We start from the raw sequence: 18,893 nt of genomic DNA on the forward strand, positions 1-18,893 counted from the left end.
ATCCACATCAAAAATCTCAAATGAAAGCATCAATAATTATAGCTTGTGTTTGTTTTTTTCCCTTAAATAATGGATGTATTCTTGTAAAAATTATAGTGGAAACAAAGGGTCTTAATCTTGTTCCCTAGAAGCTACACTAGATTTTAAAGCTGATCAAGAATTTTTTAAGAGTACAAAGAGATGCATTTACTTTTGGTGTAATAACGTATAGAGTACAAAACCTTGCATAACTCTTGTATCTAGAATGGAAATACAAAACCTATAAAAATAAACGATGTAACAACTCGCTACTCTTTGATTTTAGTTATATTCTTTGCTTATTTTATGACCCCTTTATGCACCTTGAAGCATGAAAATTAGCCTTAGATTGATCTTACATTTTCAAATATAAGTTCTCCATAAAGAAAAATAATGTAGGTGACAGTTAGTTTTCTTTTCATCATTGAACTTTTCTCTTTTCTAAACAAATTTTTTTAATAAGAAGTGGGCAAGTATAAAAAATGAATATAATAGCTTTAGTACAATCTATGCGTTATAAAAGACTCAAAACAATTGTGACACTATCTTATGCTTTAGATTTTACTTTAGGAGGATTTGCAAAGACTGTAAAATGTGGAATAATAGAGGGTTTTGCTAGTGAAACAATTTCACAAAATTTATGAGAACGATGCATGTTAATAGCCATCACCCAAACATGGTGGCTCGGAGACAATGGAAATCGAGATTAACAGGTATGTGCGTAAGTAGTCATGTTCTTTTCACTATTCTCTAGCATGTAGGCCTAAAATGATATGATGACCAATAAGGGAGGAGGAGGAACAATTCATGTTACGTCTACTTCTATCATAAATGAGAAGTACCATTGAAGCTTGGAATATGTCAAAGTGATAGTGAATCACAAATGTTATTTTGGAAAGTATGATGTTGAGGGATGTGCTAAAACCAAGAAGGTTGTTTGTACTTGGGAAAAGTGTAATAATTCTTGGTTTTCCAAAATACAAACCTTGGAGAATAGGTGAGAGCATAAATAGGTATTGATCTATGCCTTCCTTGGAGAATAGGTGCTATCATATGTAAATATTGATCTATGCCTTTCTTGGTCTAAGGTCATTATGCAGAGTTCTTTTCTTTTGTGTGCACTTAGCTTTGTTTCCACACTTTGTATTGGGACAAACATCATTTCACAAATTCTACTGAGGAGTTTTGATCATTTTAAGAAATGTCTCCGACGTGCTACTCTTTCTTAAAGGAAACAATTGCTTGATGGTGAAAAAGAGAGGCTCTATAGTGATTCCTGTTGCTTTTTAGTCATTAGGCTAGGCATCATAATGGATCGATCCGAGTTTTAAAACATGGTGTAGTTTGGGAAATTTCAAGCTTTAATTAAAATAATAATAATTCGTTCTTGTATGGAGGGGATATTTCAAACGTTTAAAAGTTCAAATTTCAAAGCAATAATAAATTGGAATCTTTAGCTTCTGTGATATTGAAGCGAAACGTTAGGGAATATTATGGAGGGCACCTTTTTTTTTTGGGAATTAGTTTTAGTGGTTTTTTTTTTCCAAGCAAAAAGGTCTGGTTAGGTATGGTTCATCTTTGAGTGTTCCAACTCCTCCTCTCTCACACATGCGTTTGTTGTTCTTGTGAGTGGCCTTGGAATTTCAAGGTATTTAGCCTGCCATAAGCAAGACCAGGAGGCAGCTATGGAGCAGCAAGGGCCTTCTTCCTCTCCTCCTCCTCCTCCTCCTCCTCCTCCTCCGCCTTCTTCTTCCTCACCTTTGGCCGCCTCCCTACCATGTCTGCACAGCCAAGTGGCTAAGCTGAGGGCAGAAGACCTCCACTTGGCCAAGGATATCATGGAAGAAGCCATACAAGTGCCATCTCCAAGGCTTTCGATATGGCACCTCACAGCCCAAATGAAGGCTGTGCTAGCCTCCTCTTCATCACCAAGGCCTTTCTTGCCTTCCCCTCTGGGGGCAAGAGCTGAGAATCCGATGCTCCCACCTTGGGACAACCGCTGTGCAATGCAGAGCCCCCTCTCCTAATATCGCCCCACACCTTAATTTAGTAGCATACACCATGTCCCCTGTGGTGTGCCTTCGATTGTATAATACGCCGCTCGCCTGCACTCTCTTTGTGTGTGAACCCTAGATCTGCTTCTCTTCTTGTCATGTAAATAGGGTTTTTTTTTTAAAAGTAGCACATATGTGAATTATTCGTCAATTATAATAGAAAGCTTCCCAAGGGCTCCCAATTTATCCTCAGAAATTCGGTTTGTACGTTATAATCATCTCTCTGGTCTTAATTACGGTAGCTAATCCCTGTTTCTGTTTTGGAGATGGCTTAAGCTAACCTCATAAGGGTGTACAGCCTTTGTACTGTTTATGCATCTGCAAAGGGCCTGCATAGATGTTTTTAATAGGCTGGGAGCCAGTCGGCTTTTTCAAGGACGCTTTGAATCTTTTTGCCCCCCCCTTTTTGGTCTTACATACTTTATATGTGGAATGGGGGAAATTGCTTGGTCACAACAATCATCAAGCCAATCAATCCAAGGGTAATTTCATTTTTTGTTTTTGAAATTTCTTAAATTTGATGTAGAGATGTTTTGAGCAGCTTTCATTGTCTGTTTAAGTAAAGAAATTATTTATAATAAAAAAGTCCACAAAGGTGGAGGCTTGTCTTTGGTTTTTTTTTTGTTCAATCAGCATTTATTGTAAATACCATAAATATCTTTGATAAATACTTTGGTATGTTTGATAGACTAGTGATGTGGAAAGTAAAAGTGAGACTTTAGTTTTTATATGTATTATTAATACAATATTCACCATAAGGCTATACGGTGTGGCATGTGGAGGAGTGTGTGTAGGTGCATAATTGGAAATGATTCTTCTAGAATGTCTACATTGAACATGATAATTTTGCATGTGTAAGATGTCACTTAGACTTGGCTATTGTGTCATTACACTCTCAAAGTAAAAAAGTCTTCAATTTGATAAACCATGGAAGACTTGGAGTTTAAGAAGACAATTGATTGTGATATATGGACACAAGGTTGAATATATTTATTATTGTAATTTGTAATAGTGTGGTCTTCATCTTTAAAAAATGCTCTTCTCTCCCTTTCGAGGTAGTGAAGCCTTCAGATTTGAGCATTCTTCTAACATTGTCTTTATGCATTTTCTTTATGTGCAATAGCTTCTTTATAGTAACAAATCTTCAATATGTTTGACAAACAAGTGTGTGGCTTTACGAGAAGTCAAAGTTTTCTTGCATACAAGAAATAAGCCTGTTTACTAAAGTCATATGCTATGGTCTAAATCATATAATTATGAGTAGAAAAAGATATGAAGCCTATGATAAAATCCATTGATATTTATTTCCAAGGTTCATTAGGAATAGACAAAGGCATACAAAGTCCTTGAGGTTTTCTCGTGTAGCTTTTAATCTTCTAGCAAATGATAGATTCAATCATTAATTTGGCTACATCATTTTGTAAAAAAGAAATTGTTTGAGACTAAGTGAAGATAGTAGAGAATCCACGATGCCCAATGAATGGTGTGGTTGACACATTTCTCTAAGACAAGTTGTTTAAAAGGTCGTGGGATGCATTATCTCTTTGGCAAAAGAGATATCCGCTTATAAGAATAATGTCCTTGAGGGGTCCATTATAATCACGAAGCTTGATCAAAACTTTAGAGAAATTTGAATCTTGCTTATAAGCTGTGCATAGGTTCTAAAAGGGTTACTCTCAATGACATAGATATTGTTGATGCTAGATCTACGTCTTAAAGCATCTACCACAACAATTTCTTTTTTGAGTTTTCTTTCTAGGTTGATACTAGATCATGGGCTTAAAACTTTTAGTGAAAGAAGCCCAGTAGATATGTTGGTTAGATATGTTGGTCATAAGTGAGAGGTTGGCATAGCAAGTGTTTCATGTGTTCAATTCTTTGCTGTCAGTCTTGATTAGAAATTTAGGACCCATAAAAAAATGTTTCCAAATCCTAAGGGCATGAACTACAACAGAGAGTTCTATGTCATAAGTACAATAATTCTTTTCTACTGGTTTGAGGTTTGGCTTTAGCAAGTCTTGGAGGTAGTTTTTCCATGAAACAATCAAAGAATTTTGAGAGAAATGGATGTAGAGATGGACTTATTAGTGTGTTAGGAATTGTTGTCAATTGATTGATTAACACCATGAAAGTTTTCTCTTTCTTTCTCATTCCCTCTTTGCTTAAGTATGACTCAAGAAATGACTTCATTCTTCTTTAGATTGACACATAAGGTAAGTTTCTTTACCAAAGACTCAGTTGTCTTCCTTCAAATTGACAATTAAGGTAAATGTCTTTACCATTTTTCACCAACTAAATGGTGTGAGTCATAGCCAATCTTTGGGTTATGTCGATGTCTCCATGCATGCCCAAAATGAAATTTATGCCCTAAAGTGGAGCTACTAGAAAGTCTTGATTCTCTTCTAATGAATTGATTATTAAACCTAAATCTTTCACCTCCTATGTACAATTATATCATGCAATGAATATACATGTTTCTTTTATAAGAGTTTGTTAATACAAATGATAGAATATACAGCTTTAACAAAAGAATTAATAGAAAGATATAAACTAAAAATCACATTGATTGTGTGTATATTGAAATGATGATAAAGTATATAATATCCATCAATGGCTAAGTGACCAAAACAAAAATTGTATATATACAAGTACTGTAACTACATGGATCCATGGCCATGTAAAAAAACTATGATCGATACATCATAGATTACAAAAACTCTCTGGATGGAGGAGTACAACCAAAATAAGCCAGCTAGACTAATCTAATAGTCCTCCTTGTCTGAGCTATGTTGGTGCCTATGATCCTCTTTGGATGGAGGAGTACAAAGCCAGCCAGACCAATCTAACGGTCCTCCTCGTCTGCTGAGCTATGTTGGTGCCTACGATCCTCCCTATCATCACCTCTGGAATCTTGCTGTCTCCATGATGCTCGGGGGAAGGTGATAGTCCATTCTCCTGCAATGAAGCATATACAAATCAAACACTTATTAATACTTAATTAAATACCATATTACTAAGATCAAAGAATATAAACAATTTTATGCTATTTGACCACATACCTCTAGTACAGGTTCTTCTCCATGCCGTGAGAGCTTTGCCTGTATATTGAGTCCATCTTGAATCTTATCAGTGGTGGTAGGAGTACGAGCATAATCTTTAGTCTGTATTTTTTCAAATAATACACTTGTTACTTTTTATAAATATGACTTTATTTTAGTGCTAAGTATATATATAAACTTTATTTTAGTACTAAGTATATATATAAACTAGGGACAACCATTATACTTATAACGCATGTGATGAAGACATGTTTGACACTTACCGAGGTGGGTGACAATACCTCTCCTCATCCTCTCATTCGCTTCTCTCTCTGCTGATGCGTCCATCTCTTCTTGCTCTTGACCTCATCTCTTACATGTGTCTATGTGTCACCACTCAGGTCAAGAGGACGTATGCTCTTCCTCTTTTAGGCCTCCCTTCTATATTTTTCAATAATGATAACATTAATCTATGAGAGTTAAACAAACTTTAAATCAAAACAAGTAATGTGATTTAATAAACAAATTTTAAATAATGCGACTAAAAAAAAACACGAGAGATTAAGGACGATTAATGAAAAACTTATATTTCAATGAGCTAAACCCCAAACTATACAATCAATAATGATGAAAAACTTTATGCAACTAATGAACTAAAGGTCATTGACAAGTGTTAAGAGGCCGGTGAGCATGGCTCAAAAGGCTAAGAGGCTCCAACATTAGGAAAAAAGGGAGCTCATTTTGGGGCCTTTTACGGTTTGGAAAAATAAGCTCTCAACCAATCAACAGAGGGCCAACGTAACGTTGAAAATTCACAAAAATAAGAGAAAATAGATAAAATAAACAATACTTTATGTAGGTACAAGCGTGCTACATTAATGTGGAGATTGGTTTTTTATTCTCACAAGATCTTTGGACATGAAGATAGAATCTAGTCTGACATTTTCTCTGACAAGGGCCTTCCCGCTTCCACCTTCCTTTGAACTTTGAAATGTTGTGCTGCCTTTCCTTCGAAAGGTCTACCATTCTACACCACTGCCTCATTGTGCAGTAGCCTCTTCTTTTCCAAAACTGCTCCCTTGATCCTGTTTGGCTTAGAGTAAGATGTTTCTTGTCAACTGTCTGTCTGCCCACTTTCTCTTTCTTGAAACTTCACTTTGTTATCTTGTTTACATTACTTTGCCGTTGTTACAGATTCACAAGGTCTCCATGGTGAATTAAAACTATGGCCGTTCTTGTGAAAGACGATCTGTGGATGATAATGCTATGAAGGCAGAATTATACCACATCCTTACCCCATCGACCTGCTTCTTCTATTTCTTCGGTAGAGAATTCAAGTATAGTCAAAACGGAAGGAACTTGGAAAAGTTTTAGTGTTTCAAAAGGAGCATGGGTGCTCATGCAACCTAGCAAAAGAAAGAGACCCCAAACAAAAAACATTTTCAAAAGGAGCATGGGTGCTCATGCAACCTAGCAAAAGAAAGAGATCCCAGACAAAAAACATTTTCTTGGCGTCATGGAAGGGAAGAGTACGAGATTTTAAAATCACCAGAGGGAAGATATGGGTGAAAGAAGTTTTGATTTAGCATGTGTACATGCATAAAGAACTTGTCTTGCGAGACTATCCAAATGATCTTCCGCAACATAGGCCTAATTGTATATTTTTCTATTGTGGTTTTGTTCTTTATGAGGTGTATGGATTTTTAAGATGAAGCTTTCTTTCTTTGCTTATTGACATTCTCGTGTTATTTTATTTCAGATTTATACCCTTCATCGTATGAGACATGGCAAAACATCGATTGTATTCTGAGATTTATAGATGTTTTTCATGGATTGATAGGAGAACAACAATACCAAGGTCGATGTGCAACAGAGCTAGCTCAATCGGGTATATTTTTTACTGATCATTTTTATCAGTTGTTGCTGGACAATGCTAACACACATGGTGTGTTAAGAAAACAAGACCTTCCGGCATGGAATTCAGTGGATTGGCCTCTCCCTCATTTTAGTGTTACAGAGGCATATAGGGCCAAGCTTTTCAAAGAAGTACAGAAAGCTCTGAGGCCCAATATTGCCAAAAGGATAATAAAAATTTCTTTATGCATGCCTCACAGTTTTTGTAGACTTGTTTAATACCTTTCGAGTGAAGGTTTCAAAAACAATGTTCACAGTTAAAGCAACAAGTTTGGCATGCATGCCACAATTTTTGGATAAAGGTTGGGATAAGAAGACATGTAGTTCAGTGTTTTGTGAGGTTGTCCAACCTTCTATGCAACTGAAGTACATGGTTGCATCACAAAATTTTATTTTTTCTTTTTATTATAAGCGCAGTCGAATGCTAGGCACAAAACGAAGTCCCAATGGATCAAGATGAAGATTCTTTTGGTGTAGAAAATAAACTTCTTGATATTGATGTTGTTGAGAATGGTGATGTGCTAGTCAATATCTCATTAAGACAATGTTGTTCCCTAGCTCAATTGCGCAATGACATTCTATTTGAGACAGAAGGTTCTATTTCAAAGGACTTTTTATTTATCTACAACAATAACAAGGTACACCATTTGACTTATCCTAGTCTCATTAAGCACTGCTATTAGTTTACTTTACCCTATTGTTTCATATTGCTTTTTTGCAGGTGCTCAAAAGAAGAGAGAGTTCAATAAAATGCAGACATTGAAAATTTAAAAATTGAGATAACACAGACTCCATAAACAAAGGTATTATATTCAGTAAAGTAAAATTTTGTACAGAAGTGTTTAATTGTATATGTAGAACATATTCTTGACAACCATTTTTTATTTATCTACAGCTGCTCTACATGGTCCAAGCTCACCGTATCATCTTTTTTTGGAGAATCTGTTTTCTGCTGCTCCATCTTGTCGTGTACAATCTCTTGGTGCTGCTCCATTGTCTCCTCTACTATCCTTGGAGCATCTGTTTGCTGCTGCTCCATCTTCTCCTCAATAACATCAGCAGCAGGTCCTTGTTCTTGTGGCTTCTCCTCATCAGCACTAGGTCCTTGTTCCTGTGGCACCACATCAACATCATCTATGTCATCAAGGTGTATGACACCTTCTCGGACTTTAGAGCTCTCACCCAACTCGACAGTAGCTGGTACAATAGGTTTGGGGGAGGCACACTTCAAAAACTTCCAAATTGTATCAGCTCTGAAACTATATACATAGTTTGAGTTGAAGCTATCTTCTCTCATCTGCAATGGCATATGATGATTTAGAACACTTTGTACCAATATCAATTATTTTGAAGCTAAATGAAAATTATTTTTTCTTACAAGGTCTGGCTATCCTATCTCAAAATAGCTTGAAAGTATATATTTGGCACTGATCAGCACTCTCCAGCCAGCTACTTGAATCATCTTGTTGTGGTGTCTGTACAGTTGGAAAGATATGTTAGAAACTGTTAATATCTGAACAAAACAAAATTATTCAATAAGTTCAAAGGCATAGCATGAAATAGACATCAATAGAGGGAACGACTTTCTACCTCTAAATCTATTGGCTCTATTGAATCCAAAAGATTGACATTAGGAGGACAGTGATGCAATGCATCTAGAAGCCTTCTAATACAACTACAATACATATAATTCAGTTAGTGTGCATTAAATCAAAATAATGAAGTTTAAAGTTAAAAATAGCACACACCACTTACAATTTCAGCTCTCTGTGTATGTTTTTAAGAGAGTTGAATAAAAAGCATTGCTTCTGCTGGATGTCAATAGAAGCAAAGCTCCATTGGTCACTGTGTAAGGAAAAAAGCATTAAGAAATCAAAGGCTACAAGAGTTCTCAATCTTAAAGAAGAATCCCAAAAGAAGCAGTCACCCACATACTTGTTATGGTATGGAAGTAGCAAAACATCGACAACATCAAAATCGCAGTGTCTGAACCAATTGGAAATATCCATGGGAGTTTCCTTTGCATCTCTTAACTTGAAGAAAATGGCAGGATCAATAATATGAACTGTATGCTGTACAGCGTGGTTAAGCTAGTTTCTCATCATGCTGCATTGGACCAAACAATAATTAGGGTAGGGTGTAAAGGAGGTACAAGAAGGATTGTTTTGCAAACAAATGTAAAATAAAAGACACTTACTAGAGCATTGCAAGAATGATAGTATTTGAGCAATACTCATTCTGATGAGCCAATGCTGCCAAGCATGGTTTTGTCAAGTCAAAATTATTCACTGAAGTTTCATCCTCAATATGGACAACTATGTTAGGGCCCAGCTCCTGCAACCTTCTCTGTATCTGCAGCTCCATCTGTATAGTCTCCACATCTATAACAGATTTGGATTCTTTTATTTGCTGCTTCAGTGACTCCTCATAAGCAGCTTTCCCTCTGTGTTCTTTGAGTGGGTTACTTCAACAACCTTAACCTCATCTACCTTCAACTTCCTTGTAGGTGGAATTAATAATATGTCTCTCATTTTGATGTCCTGCCATTCCACAGGATGGACCAGCTTGTCATACCTCCATCTCACTCTGGACAAAGCGTTGAAGTCTTTGGCCATCAGAGTTACCCTGTGAGCATGGGCTGCTACCAGCATTGCATCTTCAAAATATTTCTCCAAGTAATCCTCTGCCATTTCCTGTAAGGAAAGAATGGCAGTCCTGTTCCACCTAAAACCAAGGTGCCAACTATCACATATGTCTTTCACTAGTCTCTGAAAAGGTGCCTTGGGGATTGTAAAGCCTATAGCTTTCTATTGCTTCTTGATCTCCTTTAGCACACCTGCACCATGTTTCAACCTCTTGGCCTTTTGCTGGAGCAGGCTCATTGGCTTCCCCTTCCTGCCATGTGCAACTCTTCCCTTTGGAGGCACACTAAATTCCTTGATACCTGCCCCAATTGCTGCTGCTGCAAGCCCTGCCCCAATTGCTGCTGCTGCAAGCCCCTTGCCAGCACTCCTTGCAGTTGACTTGGTTCTTGTTGCCATCACTCTGACAAGCTGCATACAAAGCAATGGAAAGAGATTATAGCCATGGAGAACATGGAATGATACAAGAAGGCAATGACAGGGGTGGATGAAGCAACATTTATAAATTTGCAACAAAAACGCGATTTTGATAGTTTGAAATTCCTAACAGCTCACTCTTGCATTTTCCTGCAAATACCTGAAGTAACATGCTATTACATTCCTACAGTGATTTCTCTGTCTTTACAACTAAATACAATATGGATTGAGTTTATGCAAGGAGTGTACAGCCATGGATAACTTGGAAAGACACAAAACCGCAATGATAGGGGTGGATTAAGCAACAGTTTTATATTTGCAACAAAACGCGATTTCGGCTATTTGAAATTCCTAAAGCCTTCTCCTCGCGTTTTCTTGCAAGTTCATGAGGAAGCATACTGGAACATGCCTTCAGTCATTTCACTGTGTTTGCAACTTAGTGTAGGATGGATTGAGCCTATGGAGGGCAAGAAGTGATCAATCTCTCACTCAACCAGCCCAATTTAAAAGTCTTCCTGCTTGTGGCTGCAGTGGAAAAAGCTAAGGAATGCATATAATATTTATCCTAATATCTAAGCTACATCACATCCCAAAAGTATGTGTGTTATACTATTAAACAAGAAGATAAGGATATAGAGAGTCTTAGAATTTCTTAGGGATACCTTTGACTTCACACAATATATATGGCAAACACCATTGCACAAATTTTTGATTTTCTTCTGCCTTAGACCTGGAAGCTATCTGTGGGTGTGCTGTGCTGGTGATGAGTACCCTGTGCCGGGGATGAACGTGTGCTGCTGGTCAGGATGCTGATGGTGCAGAGTAGGGAGGTAGAGAGGTAAGAGAGCTGAGAGGGGAGGGCCAAGACAGGAGAGAATAAACAGGAGGGAAAAGATTAGTGCAAAATACAAGCAAAGCAGCTACTAAATACCACACGTGTGGAATGGAGTCGTTTTTTCACACGTGTGGATGGGACCCAGATCTCTTGGAGTTTGAAACTTGGCACGTGTGAATGGGACACTTTTTGCCTTGGAACTTGTGCCAATCATGATTTCATAATCAAATCCATAACCATTCTTTCCTCCCGGTCTTTCATCCCTGCTAGCACCCTCCCATCATCATTTTCCTTCCCCCCCCTCTGATCCCTTCCTACCTAACACACTCCATCCAGACTGCAACCTGCCTGAAGACTACTACCGCTACCAGATCTACAGGTTACGTAGGTTGCAGCTCAAGTTTGGAAGAGAGCAGAAGATTCACCAGTGCAACTCCAACAGCATGGAAAAGGAAAAGAAAGGTCAGAGATCTATATTCTTTTCAATGTTTTTTGATATATATTTCTTTCATCCATAGAATTCTTGAATCTTACTGCCCAGGAATCTGGTACATCACCCTAGGATTTGATTAGAGATGGATATCAATAGAACCTAGAAGTTTGCTACAAAATGCGAGGAGAGTGCTTAACATTTTCCAAATGGCCCTATATCGCGTTTTCTTGCAAATTGTTATATTCCTTTTGGTTTTCATTTCTTCCTCATTGTATTGCTTTCTTTGGCCCTGGGGAATTCTTCCTAGTATCATCTACTGTCCAAGAATCTATGAGATGATCCGAGCATTTGATTGGAGATGGATATCAATAGAAATGGAAAATTTGCAACTAAATGCGAGGAGAGTACTTGACATTTTCCAAATGGCCCTACATCACGTTTTCTTGCAAATTCCTGTGTCCCTTTTGGTTTTCACTTCTTCCTCATTGTTTTGCTTTCTTTGGCCATGGGGATTTCTTCCTTGATGATGAGAAAAGTTTTTGCTTTGGAACAGTTGATTCTCAGGCCCCTCCTTTTAAGAGGAAGCTGGACTTTTCTGCTGCTATATTTAGACCACAGCAATCACTAGGTGAGTCATGTGTGCTCATGAAGGGAGTTGTTTGGTGATATCCTATATATTCCCTGATTGCATATGTCAGTATATAGAATTCATGATACATAAATTTTTGTTCAGGCAAAAGGAAGAGACTGGAGTAGAAAGCTGAGTCTTCCCTTTCAAAACAAAAGGAACCAGAAGAGGATGTTAAGGAGCCCAAATGTCTGGAGGGCTATGGAAAACACAAGCTCATAAGGTTTCGAGAGCCACCCATGATTGCATCAGGTGACAAAATCCAAGAAGAAGAACATGTGGAGATAGCTGAAGACAAGGATACCCCTCCCATACAAGCAACAGAGGCAAGCATTGATAAACAAACAGTCGACATCAAGCCAACAAGGAAGAAAAAGAGTCCAATCAAGATCAAAAAGAGAGTTCCGATTGGCAGGCCCTAGGAATAATAGGATTTAGTCATCAAATATAGCACAAACATTATGTTGAAGTTGAATTGATTTGTACAAAGTCTTTGATCCTCATCAGTTCCTTGTTCATACGGACGATCAGTACCCTTTTGCATTTGTCCCATCACCGTACAACACTCAGTACCTTATTGGTAAGGATCAATAGTGTCTCTAGCATAATTAAGTAGTATTGATTGAATTTTTTGTGTGTAGCTCATGGATGTATTGATGCTTGTTAATATAGATCACATGTTTCACAAAAGAAATACTTTTGATGGAGTCTCAAAACATATAGGCATAACACCAAGAGTCACTTGTTCCACAAAATAAAAATCTATTGATTGAGTTTGAAAACATGTGGACATAACACCAATAAGTTACAAACTTCTATTCATGTTTACTTGTCCATTTATGGTTTCTAAATATCTTTGAATCCCTCCATTGTCTATGTCTCTCTGTTGCCATTGAATTGTCCAAAGTTTGTCTTCGTCTTTGCTTTTGGGCTAGAATAAAAGCAAGCTTGACTTTGGAACTAGCAACTTTTCTTTTAGCATGCAGCCTCTGTAGAATGTCTCGGTAAAACCATTCTTCCTTCAGACTATTTGCCTTTTGACTCCCTCTGTAGTGTTGTGTGTGTCTAAAAAATGCATTACGTGCCATGTAGTGAGACTTCTCCATGCCTTGGGTAGACCAAATTGCTGGGCATCCATACTTTTTGACAAAATAGGGAAGGTGGTTGTAGATGATATGCTGTTTTCACAGAGACATAAGAATACATAGTAAGTTATAAAAAAAAAAGAGGATCACACTTAAGTAAAAGAAGAAGACAGAACTTTACCATGTAGTGAGTTATATTGCAGGCTGTCCACGCGTCTTTCATTGACTTCCCAAAATGTTTAATTGCCTCTTCAAAGTTCTTATAATCACTTTTTGTCCATGTTACATTGTCACAGAACATGAAGAGTTGATCAAGAGACCTCCACACCTCTGCCTTCACATTTCGTGCTTCCCCATCTGCCTCATGATCTTTCACGGCATTATGGACTTGCTTCCACAATCCATAATTAATCCTTGAAACTGTTCTACCTTGCCTTACTTGCTTACTACTGTGTTTGGGTTGAGACAAGAATCTTCTTGCCTTAACACCACCAATAGAGGGCTTGATTAGTACCTCCTTGCCATTAGTAGACTTTTTAAAATCCTTTGTGATATGAACATCACCTCCATGCAGACCTATATCGGATAACACTTTTTCCAATGCTTGAAGAGCATCCTTTCTATTTTTTTGGGGACGGAGTTTCCAAGCAAATCCAATATACAAAAATACCAATTTCTCAATAATTCGACATAGACCATGCAATGTGCATATGTGAACATTACATAGTGGAATGTCAAGAATGGCCTTGAAGTCAGGGTCAACTTTATCTCTATTAGGTGCTCTCTTCCACCATTTGGAATCCATTACTTGAGCTGATTCTTTGCAGTAAAGACAAGGAGACTTTGAGTTGCCTCCTTTACTAGCGTTATACATGCACTTAAGTATTTTAAGATCCCCCGCCATGTGCCACTCTACTTGAAAATCACCTTTTCCTGTAACATGGAGATTATCTCCTTGCACTTGTCTTTTAATTATTCTTGGTATTTTCGTGTGGTGAAACACCCAATATAGTGTTTCATGGTCTTCTGTCTTCACCTGTGATTATAGAAAACAAAAGTCTTACTATAAAAGATTTGAAAACAATGACTAAAATCAAGTACGAAACAAAAAATGATCATACCTGGAACGAGCCTAACCACCATATGTGTTTCTCCGACTGCACACTAAAATACTTTGAACTCGCTTCAGTCAATGATGTATCAAGTGCTCCATTCATCAATGTAATAGTAATCCTTTCCATTTTCTTTTCCTTTACAACCTCACACTCAGTTTGATAACAAATTTCAAAATGCCTTTGCACTCTTCAAATGTTATTCCATAAAACTCGACCATTCTTCTTTGAAGTTGTTGTAGATCTACAAATATATTGTTCCAGGGGTCATACACAGTGGTTCCTTTACCACCATGAAATATTTCTTCAATATGGATATATTGCCCAATAAACTTATCTATACTTTCATTCAAATGACCTCTTATCCTCCACACGGTTGCTGGATTTGGAAGTAAAACTCGTTTAATCCTTTGATCTCTCAAAGTTGAGGATATCGCATGGAAAATCGAACTATATCCCTTCCTGTTAACTCCACTAACATCAAGAGCCTCTTGGATTGTAGTGCCATCAACTTGATTATTGGATATAAAGTCCTCTACAACATTGCGTTTGATTGTTTTGTATTTTTTTCTTCAATCAAACCTTTTGCTACATCACAAGAAAGCAATCCTTTCATTTGTTTAATAGGAAGAAGGTTGGGATCCATATTTTCTTTTGCAGGCTCCAATAGTTTTCTATATTAACAACATAATATGCCTATATCATTCAACACCTCCATTCTTGTTTTGCGTTAATGGACAAAATAGATATAGTCATTTGAGAGCCTTTTTGAGTATAAAAAATAAAAAATTTTCAAACTAGCCTTGCTTCCTGAATTCTTCGCTTGCATCCACCAGTCCCAGCCTTCAAATTTGCAATGTTTTTAATCTTCCTACTTCGTAGTCTGTCTCCAAGCACGGTTCTCTTCCTTCTTGCTCTTGTCAACTCTTTTTTACTCTTTGAATGCTCCTTAATTTCATTCTGTAAAGCTGCTGCTCCAATTTTGCACGAATGGCTATCTCTTGCATCCTGGCCCCCTTTTCTTGTAGGTACATCATTTTATATGTTTCTGCAAATGTAGATTGCGCTGAAATATAACCAAGAAGTCCATTTTGTCCATCGCCCGCAAACCTCAGTAGTGTGGTTGGATTGACAAATGGAGGTGTAGAGTTTTTTACTAGACATTTTGGATATATGCTTCCATCGCACCATAAGTCAATATGTTGAAGCCCTTCTCTTCTCATATTTTCCCGTTGTTGAGCATTCAGCACCATATCCTTTTGTCTTTTTTGTGCTGGAGCATATTATTCTTCTAAGTCGATGTGAAGATGGTGTAATCGCTTCTTCTGAGATTGCGACTCACTAGTATCGGCCATTTTTTGTGCTTCTGAGGTTGCAAAGTTTGCTTGTCAATCTCATAGTCTTTTTGTAACATGAATCGTGGAAGTGTGGCGGTATTCATGCAATCATCAAGTTCAGTGAGTGATGGATTCTTTATGAGAGGCCTGCACATGTCGTCAAAAGAGATGCGAAATCTTCGGGAAACAAAAAAAAAACTAAGGAGATATTTAATGCAAAATCATGTTAGTTAGACAAAAGATTATCTTATTCCTTTCTAAACTGACAGTTCTGTAGTCCTTACTGACAGTTCTAAGCCACGTTTCCGTATTTTACTATTTTTGAGGTCTTTTAGGAGATAAATAAATCAAAAAATAGTGAATTTCTTACAGGGCCCCAAAATGAGCTCCCTTTTTCCCTAATGCAAGCATGGCTCAGAGGCTTAACAAGCATGGTCTACATCGATAGCATATATGTGTGTGTGTGTGTATGTATGTATGTATGTATTGGGTGTGCATATATGTCAATGTATATATATCTATATATATGTGTGTGTGTCTATGTATACATATACACACACACACACACACACACATATACATATATGTGTGTATATATACATATATGTGTGTGATATGTAGCATTCTTATAGCACTACTATATAATAGTAGTGTCTATTATATAGCATTCTTAAAGCAGTCATGCATGTGTTATATGTAGCATTCTTATAACATTGATGCATGTGTTATATGTAGTGTTCTTGTGTGTATGGAATCTTCTATATAATATTCTTTTACATACTATATATCATCCTTGTGTATTCAATCTACTATATATAGACTTCTTACATTCATTTTATAGTAGTGGTTCGTGCTTCATGACTACTATATATATAGCAATCTTATGCATACTATTATATTTAGTAGTGATATTGATGCCTAAAATGTTATGTAGCATTATTGTGTGTATGTGCATTAAATCTCCTATATAGCATTGTTATGTCTTCTATATAGCATTCTTGTGTGTATATGTATTAAATCTCCTATATACCATTCTTGTGTCTGCTATATAGCATTCTTATATGCTTGTTATATACTAGTGGTGCTTTAGGATAGCCATATATGATAGAGCCATATAGTAGTGGTTACTACTTCATGAGTGCTATATAGCATTCTTATATGCTTGTTATATACTAGCAGTGCTTGAGGATAGCCATTCTTATGTCTGCTATATAGCATTCTTATATGCTTGTTATATACTAGTGGTGCTTTAGGATAGGCATATATGATAGAGCCATATAGTAGTGGTTACTACTTCATGAGTGCTGTATAGCATTCTTATATGCTTGTTATATACTAGCAGTGCTTGAGGATAGCCATATATGATAGAGCCATATAACATTCATTACTGCTATATAGAAGCCCTATGTTAGTCAAAATCTACAAGGCTAAAAAAGAATTATATTCTCACATTTATCGCCACATACACTAAAATTTATCACCACACACGCATTAAAATTTACAAGACTATAATAAAAATAAACAATAGTCATCACTATGATAGTCATTTTACAAAAAAATCAACAATAGTAATCACAATAAAAATAGTTTTGAAAAATTCATAGTTTATGTTCATAATTACAAGTGATACAAAATAAAAGCCTATAACTAGTGGCTTTTCATTTTGGTATTTAGAAAAATTTATGAAAAATTGAATATGGGGAGAGAAACACACTGATGGCATGTGGCATGAAGGCACCTAAACAAAATTGAACATGGGAGAGCAGCACACTGATGGATCGTAGCATGAAGGCACCTAGCGTAGTGATGTCTTAGATTAGTCTAGATAAAAACACCATTTATTTATCCTCTTTAAACACATTTGTAATATTCACACTCTATGAAATTAGGTTGTCAGCTATATACTTCTAACATATAATGTGAAGCTATATTATACATAAATATATATATAAATATAGATTTATATATATATATATATATATATATGTTTATATATTTGTATGTATATTTATATATTTATAGTTGTATATATATATTTGTACATACACACACACACACACACACACACACACACACACACACACACACACACACACACACATAAATACATACATACATACATACATACATACATACATACATACATACATATATATATATATATATATATATATATATATATATATATATATATAATGTATGTTTCATTTATATAATGATTTTTTAAATTTATATATTAAATTATAGTTTAATAAAACATGAATATATGTATTAAGTATATTATAAATTAATATTTAAAAATCACTTTTATATAAATCTAGAGTTTAGAGTCTTTTTAGTAAGGTTTTTTTTGTTAAGGATATGAAATGATATGTTTTTTCTTATGATGTTAATAATACATATGGCCCAAAGATTAGAGAGGGATTGGGTTGTGGATTTTATTCATAATAATGTGGAAGTGGAAAAAGAGATAATTCTACAAACCAAGCCAGGAAGAGATTTTGTTCATAATGTTACACTTCCCCACAATCATGTGTGTGTTATGACATATTGCGAGAAAAAAAATGTACCACTTTTGTTTTCAATAGAAAATGAAGACATTGTTTATCTTCATGAGATCCTATTTCCAACATTTGGTATCAGAGCATAGGCTCCTCGTCCATGTGTTGCTGCCTACCCTTCACCCCGAGGAGTCACCTGTCTTCTTGAATCATATCAAGGAGCCCTTTTGGGAGAAGAAAGGGGGCTGTGAAGTGTGTAGTAATTTGTACTTTGTACTTAAAATTTGGTGGTCAAATTTTCGTTTCAGGCACATTTCGGGGGCCATTCGTACAGTTTTTGGTTTTCTACAAATATCTTCGGGGACTAGATTTGCACTTTTCTTCATCGAATTCTGGAGTAGTTTTGTCAGATACACGAGAAAGAATCTACGGGCTTCACTTCAACGACATCGATCTCTGCATCTTAAGAGTAAAATTTGTACTCACTATACTCTACATTTTTTTCATACACCTTGCAGGTCTCCATTGTAGATATTAGTAGCAGCCACCTTGATCACATAAAAGGAGCACTCAGCACAAGAAAGCATCTACGGGCTTCAACGACCTTATTAGCAACCACCTTGGTTACATCAAAGAAGCACTTAGCACGAGAAAGCATATACGGGCTTCACTTCAATGACATCGATCTTTGCATCTTATGAGTAAAAATTTCTGCTCACTATACTCTGCATTTCTTTTATACACGTTGCAGGTTTCCATTGTCAACAACCTTACTATATCAGCCACCTTGGTTGCATCAAAGGAGCAGCACTTTGGAGATTACATGATTACTTTCTTGGGTATTATAAAAAATGGCTGATAGTGATGTATTTTGGATGT

Source organism: Cibotium barometz, chromosome 32, assembly GCF_041138505.1.
Source record: "Cibotium barometz isolate CiBa-2024 chromosome 32, ASM4113850v1, whole genome shotgun sequence".
NCBI lineage: Eukaryota > Viridiplantae > Streptophyta > Polypodiopsida > Cyatheales > Cibotiaceae > Cibotium > Cibotium barometz.